Source organism: Rhinolophus sinicus, chromosome 14 (genome assembly GCF_057876585.1).
Source record: "Rhinolophus sinicus isolate RSI-liver-muscle chromosome 14, RSI-T2T, whole genome shotgun sequence".
In the NCBI taxonomy this organism is placed as follows: Eukaryota; Metazoa; Chordata; class Mammalia; order Chiroptera; family Rhinolophidae; genus Rhinolophus; species Rhinolophus sinicus.
In genome coordinates this window covers 95,199,358-95,223,048 of record NC_142514.1, presented here as the reverse complement: position 1 = coordinate 95,223,048, position 23,691 = coordinate 95,199,358, and the positions used below count along the sequence as shown (strand labels likewise).

The window sequence follows — 23,691 nt, the reverse complement described above, 5'->3', positions numbered from 1 at the left end:
ATAAAGAGGCCACCAACTGAATGGGAGAAGATTTTTGCAAACAGTGCCTCCGATAAGGGGCTAGTATCCAGAATATACAAGGAACTCATGCAACTCAACAACAAAAAAACAAACAACCCAATTGAAAAATGGGCAGAGGACTTGAAGAGACATTTCTCCAAAGAGGACATACAAATGGCAAATAAACATATGAAAAAATGCTCAACATCACTAATCATCAGAGAAATGCAAATCAAAACCACAACGAGATATCACCTCACCCCAGTCAGAATGGCTATCATCAACAAGACAAATAGAAACAAATGTTGGAGAGGCTGTGGAGAAAAAGGAACCCTCATACACTGTTGGTGGGAATGCAGACTGGTGCAGCCGTTATGGAAGGCAGTGTGGAGGTTCCTCAAAGAATTACGAATAGAATTGCCGTATGACCCAGCAATCCCTCTCCTGGGTATCTACCCAAAAAATCTGAAAACATTTAGAGATAAAGACACGTGTGCGCCAATGTTCATTGCAGCTTTGTTTACGGTGGCCAAGACATGGAAACAACCAAAATGTCCTTCGATAGATGAATGGATAAAGAAGTTGTGGTACATATACACAATGGAATACTATTCGGCAGTGAGAAAAGATGATATAGGAACATTTGTGACAACATGGATGGATCTTGAGAGAGTAATGCTGAGCGAAACAAGTCAGACAGAAAAAGCAGAGAACCATGTGATTTCACTGATATGTGGTATATAAACCAAAAACAACAAAAGAACAAGACAAACAAATGAGAAACAGAAACTCATAGACACGGACAATAGTTTAGTGGTTGCCAGAGGGTAAGGGGGGTGGGGGTGGAGGTGAGGGTAAGGGGGATCGAATATATGGTGATGGAAGAAGTGACTCTGGGTGATGAACACACAATGGGATTTATAGATGATGTAATACAGAATTGTACACCTGAAATCTATGTAATTTTACTAACAATTGTCACCCCAATAAATTTAATTTAAAAAAAAAAAAGAAAGAAATAGTAGCCCTAAATGACACATTAGATGAAATGGACATAATTGACATTTATAGAGCACTTCATCCTAAAACATCAGACTACACATTCTTTTCTAGTGTACACGGAACATTCTCAAGGATAGACCATATACTGGGACATAAAATCAGTCTCAACAAATTTAGGAAGATTGAAATCATACCATGCATATTCTCTGATCACAAGGCTTTGAAATTGGATATCAACTGTAAAAAGAAAGCGGGGAAAAACACAAATACATGGAGATTAAACAACATACTTTTAAACAAGGACTGGGTCAAAGAAGAAATTAGAGGAGAGATCAAAAGATACATAGAAACAAATGACAATGAAAATACATCCTACCAAAATTTTTGGGATGCAGCGAAAGCAGTTTTAAGAGGGAAATTTATCTCATTACAGGCCTATCTCAAGAAACAAGAAAACTCCCAAATAAATAACCTCATGTTACACCTTAAAGAACTAGAAAAAGAAGAATAAGTAAAACCCAAGGTCAGCAGAAGAAAGGAAATAACAAAAATTAGAGCAGAACTAAATGAAATAGAGAACAAAAAGACAATAGAAAAAATTAATGTGACAAAGAGCTGGTTCTTTGAAAAGATTAACAAAATTGACAAACCCTTGGCTAGACCTACTAAGATAAAAAGAGAGAAGACACTGATTAACAAAATCAGAAACGTAAAAGGGGAAGTTATCACGGACACCACAGAAATACAAAGGATCATCCAAGAATACTATGAAGGACTATATGCCACCAAATTCAACAACCTAGAAGAAATGGACAAGTTCTTAGAAACATATAGCCTTCCAAGGCTGAACCATGAAAAACTGGAAAATCTAAACAGACCGATCACCAGTAACGAAATTGAATCAGTCATCCAAAACCTTCCCAAAAGCAAAAGTCCGGGACCAGATGGCTTCACTAGTGAATTCTACCAAACATTCAAAGAGGATCTAATACCAATCCTGCACAAACTCTTCCAAAAAATTGAAGAAGAGACAGTACTCCCTAACTCATTTTATGAGGCCAACATTACCCTGATACCAAAACCTGGTAAGGACAGCACAAAAAAAGAAAACTACAGACCAATATCTCTGATGAATACCGATGCAAAAATCCTAAATAAAATTCTAGCAAATCGAATACAACAATGCATTAAAAAGATTATTCATCACGACCAAGTGGGGTTCATCCCCGGGGCACAAGGATGGTTCAACATACGCAAATCCATCAATGTGATACATCACATAAACAAAACAAAGGACAAAAATCGTATGATTATATCAATTGATGCAGAAAAAGCATTTGACAAGATACAACATCCATTTATGATTAAAACACTTAATAAAATGGGTATAGAAGGAAAATACCTTAACATAATAAAGGCCATATATGACAAGCCCTCTGCTAATCTCATAATTAATGGAGAAAAACTGAAGCCCTTTGCTCTACGTTCAGGAACACGACAGGGCTGTCCCCTATCACCTCTGCTTTTCAACATAGTGTTGGAAGTCCTTGCCAGAGCAATCAGGCAAGAGAAAGAAATAAAAGGCATCCAAATTGGGAATGAAGAAGTTAAATTATCACTCTTTGCAGATGACATGATGCTATATATAGAAAACCCTAAAGACTCCACCAAAAAGCTATTAGAAACAATCAACGAATACAGTAAAGTTGCTGGCTACAAAATCAACGCACAAAAGTCCATTGCTTTCCTATACACTAACAATGAAATCTCAGAAAAAGAAATACAAAAATCAATTCCTTTTGCAATTGCAGCAAAAAGAATAAAATACCTAGGAATAAACTTAACAAAGGATGTGAAGGACCTATATGCTGAAAACTATAAGACATTCTTGAAAGAAATTGAAGAAGACACAAAGAAATGGAAAGACATTCCGTGTCATGGATTGGAAGAATCAACATAGTTAAAATGGCCATATTACCCAAAGCAATATACAGATTCAATGCAATCCACATCAAAATCCCAATGACATATTTTAAAGAAATAGAACAAAAAATCATCAGATTTGTTTGGAACCACAAAAGACCCCGAATAGCCAAAGCAATCTTAAGAAAAAAGAACTATAATGGAGGTATCACACTTCCTGACTTTAGTTTGTACTACAGGGCTTCAATAATCAAAACAGCATGGTATTGGCAGGAAAACAGACACATAGACCAATGGAATAGAATTGAGAACCCAGAAATAAAACCACATAAATATGGACAGATAATTTTTGACAAAGAAGCTAAAAACATACAATGGAGCAAAGACAGCCTCTTCAATAAATGGTGCTGGGAGAATTGGATAGCCACGTGCAAAAGAATGAGACTGGACTGCTATTTGTCACCATGTACCAAAGTTAATTCAAAATGGATCAAAGACTTAAGCATAAGACCTGACACAATAAACTGCATAGAAGAAAACATAGGTACTAAACTTATGGACCTTGGGTTCAAAGAGCATTTTATGAACTTGACTCCAAAGGCAATGGAAGTAAAAGCTAAAATAAACGAAAGGGACTATATGAAACTTAAAAGCTTCTGCACAGCAAAAGAAACCATTGACAAAATAAAGAGGCCACCAACTGAATGGGAGAAGATTTTTGCAAACAGTGCCTCCAATAAGGGGCTAGTATCCAGAATATACAAGGAACTCATGCAACTCAACAACAAAAAAACAAACAACCCAATTGAAAAATGGGCAGAGGACTTGAAGAGACATTTCTCCAAAGAGGACATACAAATGGCAAATAGACATATGAAAAAATGCTCAACATCACTAATCATCAGACAAATGCAAATAAAAACCACAATGAGATATCACCTCACCCCAGTCAGAATGGCTATCATCAACAAGACAAATAGTAACAAATGTTGAAGAGGCTGTGGAGAAAAAGGAACCCTCATACACTGTTGGTGGGAATGCAAACTGGTGCAGCCGTTATGGAAGGCAGTGTGGAGGTACCTCAAAAAATTACGAATAGAATTGTCATATGACCCAGCAATCCCTCTCCTGGGTATCCACCCAAAAAATCTGAAAACATTTAGAGATAAAGACACGTGTGCTCCAATGTTCATTGCAGCTTTGTTTACGGTGGCCAAGACATGGAAACAACCAAAATGTCCTTCGATCGATGAATGGATAAAGAAGTTGTGGTATATATACACAATGGAATACTATTCGGCGGTAAGAAAAGATGATATAGGAACATTTGTGACAACATGGATGGATCTTGAGAGAGTAATAATGAGCGAAATAAGTCAGACAGAAAAAGCGGAGAACCATGTGATTTCACTGATATGTGGTATATAAACCAAAAACAACAAAAGAACAAGACAAACAAATGAGAAACAGATACTCATAGACACAGATAATAGTTTAGTGGTTGCCAGAGGGTAAGGGGGGTGGGGGGTGGGGGGTGGGAGATGAGGGTAAGGGGGATCAAATATATGGTGATGGAAGGAGAACTGACTCTGGGTGATGAACACACAATGGGATTTATAGATGATGTAATACAGAATTGTACACCTGAAATCTATGTAATCTTACTAACAATTGTCACCCCAATAAATTTAATAAAGTAAAATTAAAAAAAAAAAAAAAAGAAAGATGAAAGACTGTAAGCACAGAGTGGTAGGTTTGAGTTTTGGGTTTCAGAAGGGGACCAGTTTCAGATTGGGGCATGTCAGTCCTGCTCCCCCACCACCAAGTACCCAAGGGCCATAGGCAATGGCCATAGTGCAGTCTGGGCCTACAGCTCTCAGCAGGCTCTACCTTCTCCTTTTGTCCCTTCCAGTTGTTAGTTTCTCTTTGGGCTCACTATCCCTTGTTTGCTCCCTCATGCTGCCCACACCTCTGCAAGTAGTCCCTTTATTAAAATCTCTTTATTTGAACCACCTGGCATGAATTCTGATTCCTGCTGAGACCCCAATTTATCCAGATACACATCATGTCAATCACATGGGGCTTTCATTAAAATTAAACTAAAACCAAATATTCCTGGCTTTTTTGTCTTGTTGTGCCTTTCAGTAAATCTGTAACATAATAAAAGTTAAAATCATATACCTTCCAAAATCACAGAACTTTGTAAGTGGAAAAGGCCTTAAAAAAATTCATCAAAGCTTACAGATGAAACTAAGGGCCAAACCTGCCAACACAGCAAAGCTGGCAAGCAGCAGAGGCAGAAGCATGCAGGGCTGCATAGTGATGACCAAAGCTAACTCAGTGCCAGGTAAGATTCCAGGGGCCTGCTTGGCTCTACCTTGGGACAGTTTTCTTTCTGATGAACTAAAACCCAGTTTTCCTAAGTCCTGATGTCCACTATTCTTTCCATTCTTAGCACCAAGAGTTACTGTAAGTGGGAAATAGTAAGTAGAGGAATTACTGAAACCAAAACCATAAATAAAGCAAACTGTATGGCCCACCCCAGCAAAAAGCTAAAGAATGTTCATTAAGATTTTTAGCAAACCTAATACAATTTTTCCAGGAAAAAAAAGGGGGGGGGGGGGACGACTAAATGGGTTTCAAATTCCTGTGCCTGACCTTCAAGGCACCCCATAATCCAAAATGCTCTCATTTACCAGCCAGTGAGCCTTTGTTCCTGGTGTGCTGCCCAGATGTTCACCTGCCTTCCCTCTGAAGGGCAGCATCACAGGCTGACTTCAATGAAGCCTCCCAATTACTCCACCCCAATACATGCTTCCCTTCTCTGAATTCCTGCTGTACTTAAACTTAATACTATAGTTTAGTTCTTAGCCATTCTTTGAGAGGGCAAAAATGCCCCTTCTGAATGTAGGCTAACATTATTTTATTTCTAATGTGAGTGTCAGGCTATATGCTAAAATTGGGAGATACAAAAATGACCAAGAGTAAACCCTGTCCAGCAAGAGTTTAGTCTTTTGACAGACATGTAAATACCAGTCATAGTTATAGCCCCGAAGACAAGGATAAGACAAGTGCTATGTGGTTATAGGATTCACTGAGTTGGAAATTTCCAAAGCAGGAAGAACTTTTAGAAATAATCTAGTTTTGTGTATTCTCTGACTACAGGGAAAAGAAAACTGAAGCCCAAGAGGCTAAGTAACTCAGCCCAGGCTACAAAGTAGGTGGGTGGTAGCGCATGGACTAGTAAATGGTTGTTTTGACTAATTTTCAAACTGAGGTCCAAGGATGCAACATGAGTATGTCCACAGGTTCAAGATTCATCCGTTCTCTACTTTACTTTAATTTTATGTGTTTTTATCAGTAATTCTTTTAAACTAACATCAACATACACTGAATCACGTGATTATAACTGAACACTACTAACACTGGATTTCACCAGACACTACAGGGGATCCATGGGCACATTTCTCAGGGTCTGAGAACAAGCAACACTTCTAGCATACTGCTTAGCAGTGATCAATGTTATTTTCCTTTCCAGTCAATTGCAGAACCCTCTCTACTCAACACTGGCCTATAACGCATCCATTCAATAAACATTTAAGCTCCTCTATGTGCTAGAAGCTGTACCAGGAATCCCAGATAGATGAGAAGTAAGCTGGTGAAAGGGTGAAAAAGCACAAGTAACTGAGAGATTAACTGTGTAACTAGCATTTCCTATATGGCCTAATTCTGCTACTGGATGACACTAGAAATTGTCCACGGTCCTTTATTAGAAGGCTGCCTTTGCAACATTTTTTGAGTACCAATTTCATTTTCCATAAGATTCATATATAACAGGTTCTCAAATATCTGTGGAATGAAAATTTAACTTAGCAGGTTAATAATCATCTTTTTGAGAGGTGATATTAATAGTTCAAAATGATATTCAATACAGGAAATTAAATGCTTGACAAAGAAAAAAGTTATTTTCTGAAACTTCCAATAGTTGTTCCAAGTTACACTGGAGGATCATGCTTCTCTGCTTAAAATTAGTAAGTTTCTACTTAAATAGAAGAGAACATTTAAGTACTAAACACATATGATCCTCTATTACCACCCTTTGAGTCAACTTTTAACATACAGATAATCCCTGGGAAGCTTTTGGATTTCAGTCCCTTTGCCATTAGTCATTTACACAGAGCCTGGCCAGACTATGCTAACATAAAGTAGTATTTACTCATAAGGACAAGGAACCACGTTCACCTCAGCACTAGCATTTCAATATAGTGCACCCAAATGATTTAATTAAGGTGTGGCTGATTTTTTAAGTATTTTTTAAAGTTTTCCTTGTAGGTTTACTCGGATTCATAAAAACAATGAAAATGTTATTTTCATACTCATTAGTATGATTAACCTTTAGCAATTAAAAATAGCTTATTTCCATTTTAAGACAAGCTCTTTCAAGAACTGTTTATTGGAGTTAAAGAAGTGTCTATTTACTAAATCTTGCGATACCAAGTTAAGCATCACCAGGCTTAATGGACAGAGCACAGTGGTTTGGGGGTGCAGGCACTGAATAACTATAGTGCAGGCTAGTTACCTAAGCACTCTGAGCTTGTTCCCCCTTCTGGAAAATGGGTTTACTACAACAGCACCTACCGCTAATGGCATTGAACCAGTCAGTAAATGTTAAATGCTTACAACAGTGACGGACACCTAGGAGCTGCTCGGTATTGCTCTAAACTGATGCAAACCTAAGCAAAACGTGCCTCACATTCGCTCTGCGAATAAATTCTCAAACCAAACTCCGCGACAACGACGCAGGCGCGCAAGGCAGCAGGTGAGGCGAACTAGGGTCAACGTCCCGGAGTCCCGGGCCCCGCGAGGGGCGCGGACCGCGGCCGCGAGCGCGCGGCTCCCCCCCCGTCACGGTCAGGGACTGGAGAGCGGGGCAAGGGGCTGACCACAGGCGCCGGCGGGCCGCCACCCCCACCCGCCTCTCCAGGAGCGAGGCTCGCCACCCGCCCGTCCGCGCCTGCCAGGGCGAGCCCCCAGCCAGGACCTCCAGGACCACATACCTGCAGCCGGCCTGCCGCCCCTCGGCCCGCTCCGATAAGGCTCCGGCCGCTGTCGCGAACAGCTCTCGGGTCGCAGCCCCACCGCCGCGGCCCGCCACTTCCGCCCGCCGGGAGCGCCGACGGCGTCGATCCGCCGAGCAGTAGAGCGCCGAGTTTTCGATGAGCCGCCCTCTGGGAGCGAGCGGGTGGCGGGGGGGGGGGGGGAGGAAGGGGGGGGGGAGGAAGGGGGGAGGGCGGGGAGGGAGCAGGATGCGCCTCGCTGGGTGCGCGGCGCTGTTCTTACCCATGCTCTCAGATACCTTCCAGGAAGCGGAGGAGGACCAACGGGGCGTTTGTGGTGGGCTCTGCGCTGGCTCAGGACGCCATGACTCCCCCCGAGGCCCGGTTAGGTTACACACAAAAGCCACAGGGCCATGCAAGTTACGGAGGAGAATGCCAGGCTACAGCCTGGAAACCCTGCGGGTTGATTTTGTTTAAATTCAACAAATTCAGTGAGCACCTCTACGGCCTAGGCGCTGTGCGGGTGCGCTGGATACACCCAACGGCAGTCACTTCCTTCCAGGATCTCGCTGGGTGGAGGGTAAACCATACCAGGGCAAGAGGAAAAGAAATGTCACAGCGACTGCAGCAGTCTGCAAGAAATTACCGTGGCCATGGCGGGGATGGAAAAAGGTGGTGACGAACATGAGAAAATACTCTTCTGGTTGCTTATATTTTCTTAGCAAAAGAAGCAGCAGGGTCATCCGTGAATAGGAAGGATGAGGGACAACGGAGGTTTGAGGAGAAAGAGTGAAATCTTAGTATTGAATATTGTGAAGCATATTACTAAGAAAATGCGGTAAGATTTCCAGGCAGGCCTGAAGGCGTTCTTGGGATATGCTGTCCTAAATTTAAAATAGAGCCAGTCATCATGCTTGTCCGTTTTGGGCTGTTCTGGTGTAGGTAGGTAGCTGAAAGTTAGTGTAACCAAGGTTGGAGTTTTACAAGGCATAAGGAGCAGGGAGCAAAGGAGTTGAGAGTCTATGCAAAGAAATGGCATAATTGAGGACGATGGAGTTTAAGCTCACATGATGGGGTTTTTAGAGGGGTTTTTCTAGTCCTGGAACTGGCCACTTAAACTGGAAAAGGCGGCAGTCAACTAGGGTGACCCCAGTGAGATAACTGAGTCTTTTCTGGTATCCTGGCTTAATAATAAAGAGTACCCTTTTTACTGTCGAAAGTGTCCCTGTTTGGATGATATATGGTCACCCTAAAGTCACTCCACATTATAAAGAGAGCCCCAAACAATTGGGCTCAGATACTCCTTCAAGGCGTGGAAGGGATTCACCCAACTATCTGTGAGACTGATTGGTACTGGCTGACCTGAAGCATACTGGGAGCTGTGCTTGCTGCCATCGGAGTGGAGCTGAGCATGGGGGCAAAGTTCTTGGGAGAGCTGGCCTGCCATTTGGACTATATGGGACCCAGAGTATGCCATCTGCTTCCAGTCTAGAAGTTCCCAAAGGTAGGAGACCTGTTGGCATGGCTGGTTACAGCTGAATGGAGAGGAGCGTAGCCCTGGGCAGAGGCAGAGCATGGTGGGGCCTTGCCACCTTAGCCCAAGAATTGACATGTGCACCTCACAGAAATTTTGTGTTTGGCCAATCTGTATGTGTCACATGAATGCCCACCAGAGAGCATGCGCAGCAGGGGGCCCCTGTACCCAGGATGATTTGACCAGCCTCTGTCCTGGATCACCTCAGTGTTTTAGAATGGGCCTATTAATGGAGTAGCCATGGTGGCAGGGATGGAGCTGCACGTACTCCTGTCAACAAGGTGATCTAGACAGTGCGACCACCCCCTTCAGCTGCAGTGGCCAATGTGCATTGTTCTTCCCTCGAAGAGACCAGGCAGCCATTTGGTGGCAAGTTGGTTTTCTCAGACCCAGATACATATCCTGGGTTTGGGTTTATCTTCCCTACCTGCAGGGCCTGGCAAGCATCACTGTTGAATTGCTCGCATAGTGTCTGATCTATCATCGTGGAATTTCCCAGGATATCACCTAGGATCAGGGACCCCTAAAGAATGAGAAAAGTACGACAAAGGGGACAACACCACAAGATCACTGATTGTGCCACACATCGCACACCCAGAAGCTGCCATCCTGATAGAACATTAGAATGGCCTCTGAAGGCACAGCTGAGGCTCCAGCTTGAGGAGGGCATTTTGCAGGTTGGGATGCTGTGCTATGGTATGTACTACATATTTTCAATCTAACACCATTGTATGGTGCTGTGTCCCTCATAGAGTCCTGGCTCCTCCAGCAGGGGAGGACGCTTTGCTGGAGGAGCCAGGGGACACAAAGTTCCACTAAATCTAAAGGCCTCTCTTTATTTCTGTTCCTCAGGCAACAAAAAACTGACCCTTATTATCAGGAGGAAATAGGGGCAGGGAAAATTATTTCTGGAACTCAGGACACGCACTGGACATCTTTTTCATGCCTGGTGATAGCAGTTAATGGGCAATGCAGCAACCCTGGCCTGACAAGGGCATGGCAACCAGGGCCTAGACCCATGTCTGGGATGAGGGACGCAGGGACAAAGCTGTGGGCTACTTCATCAAGCAGCCCAGGCCAGCAGAAGTGCTATTTGAGGGTGAGGGAATCTAGAATGGGTGATCAGGGAGGAAATAATGGAAATCATCATGACCTCAGAACCTACAGTGGCAGGACCCATAGCTCTGCTTGTCAATATCCCTGATGTGGGGATGGCTGGACATCAGCGTGAAGAGTCAGTGACAGGATAGACTGAACACAACATGGCATGCAAGGGATGGACAATAGCCGAGGCCATCAAAGCTAACCCATATTTCTCTGCTGTACCCTCTGCTCTCTGAAGTCTGTTTTCTGGGGAAGCCTGCCCACTTGTGCCTCTGGGCTTTCTTCCTGGACCCAGGACAAGCTGGAAGCACTGGGCAGTTCATGGGACCACATGTAGGCTTCAGCCAGCCAGTCTGCCTCCCTCCTGGAGTAGTTCAGATGCGTGTTATTCACTGTATTCCAGAGCTGCCCTTGACACGGCTCCAGCATCTTCGGGAATGCCTTCAAAGCACATTTTCTATTGGCTTCCTTTCCTTTCCCCACCTGGCTTTCCCACTCTCCTCCTGGTGTTTCCTGGTATCACCTCCCAAGTTAAATACTAGTTCTTGAAACCATGTCTCAGGGATGGCTTCTGCAGGAATGCAGCCAAGATAGTCATTATCACAGACTGAAAACAAACTATACTTATTATTACTCAAATATCTTTTATGTACTGAATTTGCACACCTGTCAGAGAAATACAGCCCAAGAAAAAGAAGTTGATACTTCATACGGACGCTTTGAGTCCTGGGACTTAGCATCACTTTATTTTTTTTCTCCTTTATATTGGAAGACGTGTCAAAGTGTTGCTCCAGCATGCAATTTCTCAACTGTCCCGGTATCATCCATTTTAAAACACACAGGAAACATGAGTCAGAGACCTGGCAGCAGAGGTTGAAAGGAAATTAAGTTTTCTGTATCCCTGGCAGTAGCACCCCGCTTCACAGTGAAACTAAACCCTTTTCTTGTCTCCCCTTAAGGTCTCAGTGACAGGCCATTTCTCAAGTTAGGTGATCCTGCCATAAGCTGGTATGAATGGCACTTGAGGACTCACAGATCTTTCCTTAATAAAAAAAGGAGAAGGAGAAGGAGGAGGAGGAGGAGGAGGAGGAGGAGGAGGAGGAGGAGGAGGAGGAGGAGGAGGAGGAGAAGACTACTGTATTACTGAAACAACAACACTCAAAAGAGGAAAGAGAATCTTTCGCAAATATGAAAATTACTGGTGGTGTTTTCTTTCTTTTCTTAAACTTCTGGTCTGTATTCTAAAGCCAGCTAGCAAATGTTGGCACAGTATATGCAGAAACTAGCAGCAAATAAAATAATTACACATAAAATTGCAGCAGTAGCTTCTGAGGCAATTAAATAACATTATAGCTTTGTGTTTTCAATTCTGCATGAGATTTAGTTTGACTTAGAAAAAATAAATTTGAAGCATTAAATTCCTTTGGTTTTAGTCTTAAGAAATACTATGACAGGCACAGTTTCCTGTTCTTTAGATTTTTTTTAACATTAAATGAACACCTAAGTGTTTCATAGTGCATGGCATATCAGTTTGTGATAGACCATAATTTGTATAGACGCTAATCCTCAAAACAACTATAATTTGCCATACCTTAGCAATCTTTTTTACCAAAGACTGATAATTGTTTGGTCTTCTGTTAACTCAGATTATAAGTCCCTTGCTGGCAGCTTCCTGTCTTATTCATCATTGTAGAGCTTTATATAGCAGGTATTCAATACACCAGCCACCCAGTAATAGCACTAACCACAACCTGTAAATATATCATCTATTTCTTCACTTTTTTTTTATCTCCCACTAGGATATGCGCTCCTTGAGGAAAGGGACTTTGTATTGTTCACACATGTCTCATACATGGTAGATGCTCAACAAGTAAGTGTTGAATGCAAAACTAAAAAAATAATGATAGTAATACATTATGATAGTGGCAGAGTTGTGGGGGATCTGTGTTTCCAGTTATGTATTTCAAAATATGCCTAATGATCACTTAAGGGCACAAAAATGTGAGCAAAACCTGATATGTAAATCTTGACAATGTAGGAAGGACTGAGGTGTTTCACCGAATACAGCCCAATCACAAGGACAACTTAAAATCCTCCAAGTTTGTAACAATTACAACTCTGTTTTAGTAGTTCTTGGATTCGGCCTACTGGTTAAGGAAGCCTTGTGTATCATGTTGTTTTTACCTTAAACTTGCTATTGTGTGATCGTAGCAAATGCGTTTACGTGGACTTCAGCATCCACGTCAGCTTCAAAGCTCTGTATATGCAAAGTCCTCAGAGTGTAGTCAAATGTCTCCAATTGATTTTACAGCGAAGGAGAGCTCTGTGGTTTTCTACTTACTTGCTATTTGCATATTTTATTTTTTAAAAAAACTATAAATAAAGTTGGGTCTATATAGGAATATGGTGTTTCAACAATTACTCCGACCATATGGCTATCACTGCCACCCAGCACCATGATGCAGCTGTGTTTACCACTTGTGTTTATATCGGGATGTCCCTGGTGGTGGGTCGTGTCAGTAGGTGGTCTGGAAGAGAACAGAGAAATTGAAGAAAGTCACTCTCTGTTAGAGAGATATGAGAGATGGAACCTGGAGAGAGGGAATTTGGTCAGAACATGAAAATGACTCACCGTGGCCACCAGGCGATCTGCCTTCCCTTCCAGGCCTGCCCTGCTGCTGCAGACAGGGAAGGGACAACCTAATTCCATGGTTTCCTCAGAATAAGAATTTAGACCTCTTTACCATCTAAATGAAGGAGGTATAACTGAATGTAAGATGGCACTTTAATTTATTTTAAATTGCTAGGCAACGGTGGTTGAAATTTTTTTGTTTGGGTTTTTATTTTTGTCAGGGGGGTGTTTGTTTTGTTTTTTTCTTTTAAAATGTTCCACTTGAAGGTCTAATATACTTCAGTAGGAACAAGGCCAATTTGCATTTTATCATTAGTGTCTGCAATCATAGAAAAGGGAACCATATTCCAAGTTTATTCCACTGATGTGAAAGTTCCCCTATAGACTGGGGCTTGGGACAGCAGACTGGCTGGCGTGCCATGTTATGTCTGCTCTCAAGGAATGTTACCCCATTTGCAGCAGAAGCGCCAGTTACAGTTTCACTCGGGCTAAGAGACGTGTTGTTGCTGGCCTTTCGGCTTTTGTATAGGATTTTAGTCTGGTGGACGCTCCTTTATGAAGGCTTCCCACTTCCAGGAGTTTTAGAAATGGTTTGCATACAATTTATCTGCCTGCTGTCATATCTCATTTCCTGTTCTCATACGACATAGTTTTCATCTGAGTCCTTTCATTGCTCCACTAACACTTTAGTTTCCCATAAACCCAATAAAAAATTTTAAACTCCGTAAAGGTAGTTTTCTCATCCTCTTTTCAGTAGATTTCACCTAAGTTGTTGATTCGGCTGTGCTCCCTTGAAGGTATTGAATATAGGTCCCAAAGGCGATTAAAAGCATTGCGTGCAGGACTCCCCTCAGTGTGCCCACAGCAGGTACCCCTGCTGCTACCGACCATGACTGCTGAGGCCGCATCCTGCCTCCTATGATAACGTCTCAGCAGCTGCTGATACTCTTCTGCTGGCTAGTGTCCTGGGCCTGGCCCTCTTTATACTTTCTGCGGTACGAAGGCATAAGAAATACACAAAAAGTTAACAAAGATAAATTTCCAATCCACGCTTTATCCAAAACTGTGAACTGTTGTTGTTTCTGACTGAATGCTTCTAACAAAAGTGATAACCGTATAGCATAGCCAGGTGATTTCAGTAAGAACTTATTTTTCCACCCCTGGTGGAGGTTGAGCAGTGAAATACTAAAAATAAAAAGACAAAACTATCCATGATCCCTGAGAAATGAAGAGTTGACTGAAGTATAGTTGGTTTAAATATGGATTGAGAGGAAGATTGATTGATTGATATAGCTATTGATACAATAAGTCCTCACTTAATGTCATTGATATGTTCTCAGAAGCTGTGACTTTAAGCAAAACAACATATAACAAAATCAATCTTACTATAGGGGAGTTGACATGAACAAGAGTTAAGTTCCTATAACATATTTCTGGTCACAAAACCATCACCAAATTTCTACGTAAAGACTCAAAACACTTCTAATTTTAAACATTGAAATAAATGTGAGCTATACATACATTTAAGATTACTAAAAACAAGTAAAATCATTCTTTTTCACCCCACTTATTCCAGTATAGGGCCAGTTGGCCAGAGCCCATCCCAGCAGCTCAGGGTGCAGGCCCCACCCTGTACAGGACGCATTCCATTGCAGGGTCACTCACAGACATCTACACTCACTCAGGCTGGGACAGTGCAGATATGCCAATTCACCTCATGTGCTCAGGTTTGGGTTGTGGGAGGAAACCGGAGTCCCAGAGAAAAATCTCACAGACGTGGGGGGAACGTGCAAACCCCAAATAGACAGAGTGGCCCTGGCCAGGAATTCATTTTGTCTTTGTCTCATCAACATTACAATGAAATGATGTTATATAAAACTACATTATTTGAGGATCTGCTCTTTAGATCAATTAATTACTGAGGTGTTTAGAAGCCCACATTCTGGCCTGCCTGATATCAACCCTGATCAGATACATTCTTTGATGGCTTGAGCGTTCCAGTTATCTCATTTTTAAAAGAAGGTGTTCAGGAGAGAGAAACTCTAAAGTCACTTTAAATTCTAAAACCCCATGACCACACTTTTCAACAAACAACCATTCTGCAGTAATTTTTTCCTGAACTGCAGGGCCTTCTCTCTGGCAACTTTATCTGGCCTGCTATCTATGTAGGAGTAGATGTATGGATGCTGTTACTGGAGTTTTCCCAAGTAACTCTATATGCCAGCAGTAGTGGATCATACTAATTTTTCTTCCTATTCAATTAAAGCGATTTTTTTTTTTTTCTCTCCTAGATACTTTGTTCTTTGAATTTGTTACCTATATGGCAAGCCATTTTAAAACTGAGAACTTTTCTTGGTTGTTTTCTCTGACTTTGAGGCAGATTTCGGTTCTCTTCTTTTTCCATATCTGCTTGCTCCTGTCTTGAATCACTTTCACACCCCTCAGCCCCTGCCCTGTGAACTAACTGCTTTGCTTCTTCTTCCCTGGCTAAATTGAACACACAACGTGATATATAGATGATGTGTTACAGAATTGTACACTTGACACCTGTGTAATCTTACTAACCGTTTTCACCCCAATAAATTTTAATTAAAAGCAAAGGAAAGAAAGAAAGAAAACCAACGATAGCAGGTTAGCTGTGAATTAAAGTGATAAAGAGAAAAACAATATAATGTTAAATACCTGAGTTGCATTTTCACCTTTGTGTTTTTACTGAATTCCTACTTTTCCATAAACTAATTCCTTCTAAGCTTGGCCACACTTTTTCAGATCCTGGATGTGTGGGTCTGTGTTGATTTGCATTTCTATTATGTTTTACATATATTTAACATGATACATATTCATCCTACTAACATAGACTAGAGGCTCAAATGCACAAACATAAATGATAGATTTTCTTTTAGTACATGCATATATTTTCTTTCTGATAAACAATAGCTTTCTAGGTCTGTAGACTTGTGAGAATTCCTAATGTTTTATTTGACTGAAAATAAATGGTGAAAATCTCTCTATGTAATTACAATTTTATCCTAGAAATTTACATACTCTGTTTGCTGATTTCAAGTTGTGAAAGAAAGTTTCAGTGATTGTTGTTAGTCCTTTCATGTCATTTTGTGTTTTAGATATATTTAGTTACCATTGTTACTGCTTTTAAGTGGCCTCCTGTTTGTAAGCATGCGTTTGTTAAAACACTTAGAAGGACATTTTCATTCTTTAGGAAAATCTGTTTCAACCAGAAATTATAGGCCGTACTTGCCTTGGTCATAATGCTGGAAAGGGGAACGCGATGCACTGTTGTGCCGGTCCTTGTCCTACCCACCCCCACCCCAGTGGGTTTTGGCATATTTTAAGAGAAATGAAAGGTAAATTAATTCTCAAAGAATTTAGAATGTTCTTCCTGAACTAGATGAGTCAGCTTCCCACATCAAACAGAGAGGGAAGCTTTTTGCATTTTTACTTCATCTTCTATATTTACAGAATTTTCACATTGCTTTTCTTTCTTGGTTTACAACACAGTAATTCTTTCATTCAAAGATGTCTAAGTTCCAAAGTCACCAAATTGTATACATTGAATATGTGCAATTTTTCTATATGAGTTATACCTCAATAAAGCTGTTAATAGTGTTTAAAAAATTTTTTATAAGAAATCTGTTTAACTGATCATAGTGGCTGTGCAAATCTAAAAAGCACTTCCACAAAAAGTTTATTTTCTGCATAAGACTAGTTGCCTAGTTACTAATTCAGAGAGATCCTCTGTACATGTATATTGCAGCAATTCAAGCTTGTTTTTCAAATCAACAAATAATGACACAGTGCCTCTTACACTCCAGGCATTACTCCTTTTTTCTACACATCCTCTCTTGGTTTCTATAAATTAAGCTAACCTGCCATTAAGGTAAACACACTATAATAATAATTATTATTATTGCAATATTTATTTTCCAAAAGTAATATAAGAAAACCATATTTGGGGTCACGGGAGGTGAAGGGGATAATGAAAAATCATGTTTTGCATTTTTTTAACTTTTTTGTGTCTGGGTTTTATGTGATAAATATTCACAATTAGGGCTAATACAAAATCTACTGCCTAAGAGAATCTGTTGGGAGAAAAATCTTTAACAAATAAGAAAATACCAGCTAAAACTTTGAAGAAGCTGTCTTTCTTGCCTGTTTTTCAAGCATATACTAACACATTTAAATCAGCAAATATGAGTGCAGTGGAATAAAGGACTCTTCTATTGGTTAGGTTTATTAGAAAACACAATTATGTAAGAGTATTTGGGGACATAAATAATCCCAGACATAAAGCTATTAACACAACTAATCGTTTTAAAATGCGAGCATGAATAAACTCACTACTTTAAAATGTAGGTGACTATTAATCTTTGATTTTTTAATGTACTTATTTAATGAACTTATTCATATTGGAGGAAATATATGTATTGTAGTTTACATTATATGTACACATTCACATTATGATCTCTATTGGAAATATAGAAATATAGGCATCTGTAAGCTTCACATGAGGATAAATAATTAATTAAATACACATTATTACTACTATTTTTGAAAAACGACAATAGCAAATCATTCAAATGTGTTTTAATACTATATGCCCATCCTAACTAGAAATCTAATAACTACATGTTAAATAGTTTTAAATGACCAGAAATGTTGTACATTTTGTGACATTTAATGAACCTAAATAACTAATTTAGAATACTGACCTCCGTTATAAAATATAATTATAGAATGCATGTAGTTCTGTCATGGAATCAAAACTTTCTACTTCATCTATTGAGATTTTATATTGTCTTAGCATTCAAATCAATACAAACAGCAAATTAAGCTTTATTAACTTTAGAGCCCTTACATTTTTTAAAGTGGAAATTAGAATATTTCATATTATAGTAGCATTTTAATGAGCTACTCTTCCAAGAAGAGGAACAGCTTATTTAAATATGAAATAACTAAATACATATAAAAAATTTAGCAATTCTGATATATGAACTTATGCTGACTTATTATCCTTTCAGCATATCTATAATATTGTAATAAAAGTATTATTGCTAATAATAATTATAATTAATAGTCTTCTACTTCTGAGAAACACTTCTACTTTCTGAGAAACCTAACCAATAGAGACAAAAACTTTCTTTAATGTATAAAATCTGTGGAAGTCTGAGCTGTTAAAATCTCCATTTAGTTTTGGTTACTGACGTACCCCAAGTTCTTTTCAGGTCACTGTAACACATAATGCACACAGGGATCCTAAGGGCCAGTCCAAGAAGTGCCTGTGCTCCAGGGGCGATCCATAGGTGGTGGCCACCAGAACATTTCAGAAATTGAAGCAAGCATTTCAATCTGTGAGTGATGGTAACAACAGACATCAACTTCTTATTCCTTTTTCATACATAATTTGTCTTAGATTCATAGAGGTTGATTATATCCTGTGGCTTTTTATTTCCTAAAAATCACATTTTCATAGAGAAGAGTAAACGTTGTTACAAAACCAGAAACGGCTGGCAGCAGGAAAGTGAGAACTATTAGCCAACTGACCAAAATTAAAAAGGAAAAAATTAAGTGGAAATGGACAGAGGAGAAAGTTGAGTCAATAGACTGACTAGGGCTACTTCTTTTCTTTTTACATCTCTTCCTCCCTCTTTCTTCCTTCCATTTTAATTTTTGAACAGAACAAATGGTTCTGAGAATATCGGAAGTTCTTTTTTATAACAGTAACAAGTACCTTCAGTGACACGTCATTTTAGCTTTAATTCTTGTTTAAGCTAAAGGCAGTGGCAAATTAAGGCAGCCCCCCCCCAAAACTGTAGGAAAATGTCCCCTACTTAAGGGACCTCCCACTTTGTCTTTGGGCAAGCCTCACCTGACACGCAGTCCAAAGCTTGCTGTGGTCAGGCCAGCGGTAGACACCATGGGTCACTGCCCACTACTGCCTCACACACACACACACACACACACACACACACACACACACACACGCACACACACGTGCTAATAAGAAAAGACTGGAAACCAAATTTGGAGGTAGCAACTACTAAGAAGGGTTGCAGTGGGGTGAGTGAGAGCAGTCCCACTGGAAATCACGTTCCAGATGGTGGGTGTGAGGCACTGGAGGGGAAGCGGCTGTGGGGGCTCGAGGACTTTTGAATGTTTAGATTCCATTTTGTTTTAGCCCTTTTTTAACCCACCTTGCATCATCCTGTCTCATCGATCACAGTTTAAATATTTATTTTCCCCACTTCTCTTTCATCTTTAATGTAAATTGAGGTCTTCAGCAGAATTCTATGTGAAAAAGAATGCTGAGAGCAGCATTCTAATTTTTTTTTAAAGTCTCTGATTTACACATTTCTCTTTTGTGGCTGACCTACTCATCATAGGAAGATTGTATACTAGTATTTTGCTTTCAACAGCTCTTAAGATCATCTCTGGCCTATGCAACTGGAGAATTGTGTTTGGGAGGTTTTGGGCTTCCTAGCCACAATGCGTCTTCTCTCCAAGTCTTGAAGTGAGTAGACAGTCTATCCCTAGGATTGGAGGTCTGTTAAGTACCTTGTTCTCTTAGTTATATCGCCTCTTTTCGCCTTCATTACAAGAAAAAAAAAGTGTTCAGAAGAACCAGCTTATTTTCTCAAGAAAAAGAAATCAGGGATCTGGTTTATTTTGCCTTATGCTTTGGATAAACTAATCCAAATCAGGTGAGTTGTCAGTTGTTTACAGTTGAATGTCAGATGTAGAAAACCAATACATAGATCCAATAATTCTGTTATACAACATTGTACATATACGCCAATATTCTGTCTAGGCATCAAGTTTCAAGAGAAAGCAAAAACGAGAAGATATTTCATACTTACACTTCTGTGTTTTTTGTTTTTTTGCCTACCTACTTGACAACCATCAACTTGCTCTGCAGATAATGGCCCATCTTCTGTTATATAAATCTTCCAGCCCAGACTTTGCATTTTTATTAGGCATAGTTTTGAAATTTTAGGAATTAATTTCTAAATTCAGCTGTCACTTATGTCTATACACAAGTTGGAAAATATACTCTGGAGTCACACGTCTGAGAGGAAGTGGCAGCTCGCTGCATATGCAGGAAAGGGTAAGTCAAAAGAGGTGGTTTTTTTCTTGTTTATTCTGTGAAGTACATTTCTTTTAAAAGATATTTTAATTTTGCTTTTGACATCTGGGGAAGTAATCATCAGTCAAGCTAAAATTCATTGTTAACTCTGGCAAAGAGGAAATGATAGTGGGAAATATTAGAAATGCGTCATTTTAATTTTTTGAGACTTTGTACAAACAGTAAAACATGTCTTTTCCCATATCTGTTCAGACTTAGCTACCAAAGGCAAGCCTCCAAAGGGACTATATCCCAGCTGACATTTATTTTCTTAAGGTATAATTTAAAATAACAAGACTGATATGAGAAGAGGCTCACTACTAGGGAAAAAAAAAGATACGGTTGTGAATAGTGTGATTTCCTTTTTACATTTTATTTTTAAAAAGTCAAATGAAAAGAAAAACCACTAAATAAAATATATTTGAATTTACCAAGTTAATGAATGTCTGCTAGCTTGTTATCCAAATTGTTCAGCATAGTGGAAGAGCCACAAAAACCCTGTTCTGTGCTGGATTAAAGCAGTACCGCTCTCCGAGGTTAAGTATCTTCTTTATTTAAACTGCAATGCTTTCCCTATTTTTCATACTTGATTCTATTATTATGTCAATATTTTTAATAACCATAGACTTATTTTTATTTAACAGCTTTTCTTATTGAGTTTAATGTACTTTTTAGATAAGTGACCCTCAGAGAATTATTGTGAACCTCAATTATATATGTTAAAAAATACTTTTGTGGTTTATGAAGAGCTATATAAACATAAAATGTTACCACTATTATATGCACAGCATATCTTATTTAATGAGTTTCAAATACATAGTATCATGTGAAAAACCTAATTATGTTATTCAGCTCACATCTGTATATATTCAGAATAAGTAGTTTAGCTAGGCAATATTTGCATAGTCCAAGCGGATTTTTTCCCTCTTTTACACCTACAATTTTAAAACAAAATGTATATGGAAAAGAAAGCCTATTTATGAATTATAGTAAGGCATTAATAAATTTGTTCACCCAGATAACCATTATGTACTTATTTTTGTGTGAAGATATGATTTGTGTTATTGTCATTGATTTTTTGACAATTTAGTGCTAGCTCCAATTTATAAAAAGTGACTCAGAATAGCTATTTCATGCCATTAATTGTTTGATTAAAATGAACAGATGAAAATATTTTTATTTCCCAGATCAGTTGCCCAAAATAAATAAGACAAATGTTTTTCAAGATTTACTTTCGGCTCACAGCCATGGCAACCTTTGCTCCACAGAAAGGTCTTATCATTTCCCGATTTTGAGGTAAATTGATGTACAATTAGTATAGCCACTGATTACACCAATGGCAGAAATGCTTATAAACCAGGGAAGGTAGCTCTCAAGATTCAAAAAACAAGCTAGACTCAGTCCTATTTTAAAGATACAAAACTGGAAGTGTATTTGCCCCTCAACTGGCACTTTTCAGGGAGTTTCACTAAAGTAATTGTCTTCGGTAACTAAGTCTATTTAACATGTGTGTCAATTTTCAACCATTCTAAATCTTTCAATATACTGCATGCAAAATGCATGAGATGTTAAAAATTCACTTTCTTTAAGTACTCTTAGTTCAGAAATGAAAGATGCACACATCCAGGATGAAATCAAAAGTCAGCTTTAAGGTGCAAATTCTATAAGCTATGTATATAAATTTAATTTTTGCCAAATTGTGTTTTTACACAAATTCATTGGAATGGAGTCCTCTTTGAATGTTAGGCAATACAAAATTTACAGCAGTGGTAGATTATTAGAACAACATTGTAGAACATCTTGATAAAATTAAATATTTCACATTAGCCTCATATTCCTAAAGAAAAATGCTCATGCAGCACACACAGGCTGTACTTTGTATGAAACCCTCGTGCTATTGCAGAGTGAAGCAAGCTCTTTTTAGTATATTAATCCGACAGAAAAATTCGAGTCAGTGCCTTGTGTGAAGATTTAGACATGGGCAGTCGATTGTTCAATTTTATCAAATAATTTTTAATGTTACCTCCTGTTTATCTTTTTTTTTTTTTTTTTTAGTAGAAACTGAGCACATCATCATGTTTTCTCCCTTTCAAGGAGAAAGTAAACTTGTGTTTTTTAGTTTCATGAAAAAACAGGCATTTCTGATCGTTTACGTTTAGTTACAATTTGCAAAGGCAGTATTGCAAATTCAAATTGGGGATACAGCCTGCTGACGGGGACTGGCTTTTCTTCTCATTGTCGTCGTTTGAAATTGAAACGCTGCACTGCTGAGAAAATGCCATGAAAATATAACCCACTGAATTCCAGGAAAATAAATAAGCAAGGCCACCCAAATTTTCAATTAGTGCTCGTGCAGAATGCAGGAAATGGCAAGAGATCCGTCCAAGGCGCCGTAGGCTGGGTCGTGGACACAGAGCAGTGACAGGAAGGTTGGAGAGGGGAACGCACGCACAGTGTGAAGATGGCCGGTCTCCAAGGAAAACTGCATACTAATAGGCTAGTCCTGACTTCCTGGAACAGACCTGTGGGTACTACATCCTCACCAAGGTCTTGAAGCTTCAAGATTTGGATGTTTAATGGTGAAGTAACACTTGAAAGTTCTAGTGGCATTACATATTTTATATCATAAGCTTACTAAAGTTCTCAGTATCTCCCACATACAGACTTTTAGCCACCAGAAACAACAATATTCCGAACAGTAGATGAAAACTATAAAACGCTTTTGATTTAAAGTGTCAGGCCTAAGGATCAATTGTTTCCTATTTGGTGGCATTGCTTACTAACATATCACAGCCAGGAGAGGTGGGGAGCCATTGGTCAGGAGGCAAAGAAGTATGTCTTCCTCCCAAAGTGAAAGCCAATCCTCTCCTGAGTCAGCAAGAGATGTAAGAATACAGATTTCTGAAAGACTTAAAAAGTTGTGGTTTAAAAGCGCCTTTCCTTGAATGTGTTTTTCTGAGATGCTCAAATCACTAGTTTGAAGGTCATATTGGAAAGCTAAAAAAGGAAAATAGAAAATAATGGATTCTTCATGCATCATATACACCCAGACTCCTGCTTTTACTTGCTTCCGGTTTCACTTCTCAGATCTTCACTGCAGTATTTGGAGTTTTACAGCTCATCATGTTGAAGTTAGTTAAGGTAAAAAGGATTGTTTTTTTCAGCGGCATGATGTTAGTTGAGCTTACAAAACAGCTCTCATTATTTTGGATAGATTTTATCTGTGTTGTGGATCTAATTATTTTTAATTTCAAACTACATTGAATTCTTTAATTACCTTTTCACACTGCATTGATAAAAA

General features: G+C 39.4%; 1 protein-coding gene and 1 long non-coding RNA gene across 5 annotated transcripts in view; both read right to left on the bottom strand.

The window, feature by feature from the left end:
• EXOC2 (exocyst complex component 2) overlaps window positions 1–8,117 on the bottom strand; it is a 247,335-nt gene extending 239,218 nt beyond the window's left edge. For all 4 annotated transcript variants that reach the window (XM_019714889.2, XM_074335319.1, XM_088791404.1 and 1 more), the window contains exon 1: window positions 7,983–8,117. The gene's annotated coding sequence lies outside the window, so the exon portion shown is untranslated. The remainder of the gene's footprint in view (window positions 1–7,982) is intronic.
• A 1,890-nt stretch (window positions 8,118–10,007) lies between these two features.
• Window positions 10,008–23,691, bottom strand: part of LOC109436361 (uncharacterized) — a 46,425-nt gene continuing 32,741 nt past the window's right edge. The window contains exons 3-4 of the long non-coding RNA XR_012497777.2: window positions 13,096–13,148; window positions 10,008–11,480 (exon numbers count right to left, since the gene is read on the bottom strand). This is a non-coding gene — a long non-coding RNA (uncharacterized LOC109436361). The remainder of the gene's footprint in view (window positions 11,481–13,095; window positions 13,149–23,691) is intronic.